At 31.3% G+C, this 1,015-nt stretch overlaps 1 protein-coding gene across 1 annotated transcript in view; it reads left to right on the forward strand.

Annotated features, from left to right (window-relative positions):
- The window catches only part of SOX2 (SRY-box transcription factor 2), a 33,801-nt gene that overhangs the window by 1,825 nt on the left and 30,961 nt on the right, over positions 1–1,015 (forward strand). The window lies entirely within an intron of this gene.

Below are 1,015 nucleotides of genomic sequence, written 5' to 3' on the forward strand. Positions count from 1 at the left end.
CGACAAGGAACTTGTATAGATCTCGGAGGGGAAGCAACTACACAAAACTTTTAAAAAGTTCTAGTGAAAACGGTAGGAACTTTGCAGAAAGTTTGCAAAAGTCTTTACCAATAATATTTAGAGCTAGACTCAAAGAGCGAAGAGGAAAATGTTTTAATATTTGCAGGCGACTTTTGTACAGTATTTATCAAAAGAAACATGGCAATCAGAATGTCCATTGGTAACAGAGAGAGAAGGGGGGAAAAAAAAAAAAACCAAACTCGCGAACTTGCCAATTATTATTTTTTAAAAATAGAGTCTACTTGGAGCGTTGCGGTTTTGGCAGCTGAATTTATAGCAGCTGCGAGAGGAGAGGGAATTATTTTACAGCATTTGGACATTTAAATTCTTTTAGAAATTGTACAAAAGACAAAAAAGGTAGGATGAGTACTTGCGAACCATGGGCTTGGTTTGCTGGAAAAGGGCAAACGTTTAGATTGTACTAAATTTTTCTTTTTTTTTTTTTTTTTTTTTTTTACATCTTTTTAAAAAGCAAAAATTGCCATGCAGGTTCACACGCCGTTTGTTAATTTATAATAACTTTTTTTTTCCAGACTTCATCCTGTTCAGAGAAAAGAAAAGAAAAAAAAAAAAGAAAAAAAAAAACCCAACCTGAAATTACTGTGTTTGAAATATTTTCTTATGGTTTGTAATATTTCTGTAAATTTATTGTGATGATATTTTAAGTTCTTTTTTTTTTTTTCTCATTTTCCGTAGTTGTATTTTAAAGATTCGGCTCTGTATTATTTGAAATCAGTCTGCCGACAGTCCATGTATATATTTGAACTAATACCATCCTTATAACAGGTACATATTCAAGTTAAGTTTTTACTCCATTATGCACAGTTTGAGATAAATAAATTTTTGACATATGGACACTGAAGTTCCGCTTGAGTCTTGGATTTATTTTTGTAACGCAAGAGCTTGCGCTTTTTTTTTGGTTTTTTTTTTTTTGGTTTTTTTTTTTCCCAAATCA

This window comes from Egretta garzetta, unplaced genomic scaffold (assembly GCF_000687185.1).
Source record: "Egretta garzetta isolate BGI_Z169 unplaced genomic scaffold, ASM68718v1 scaffold637, whole genome shotgun sequence".
Classification (NCBI taxonomy): Eukaryota; Metazoa; Chordata; class Aves; order Pelecaniformes; family Ardeidae; genus Egretta; species Egretta garzetta.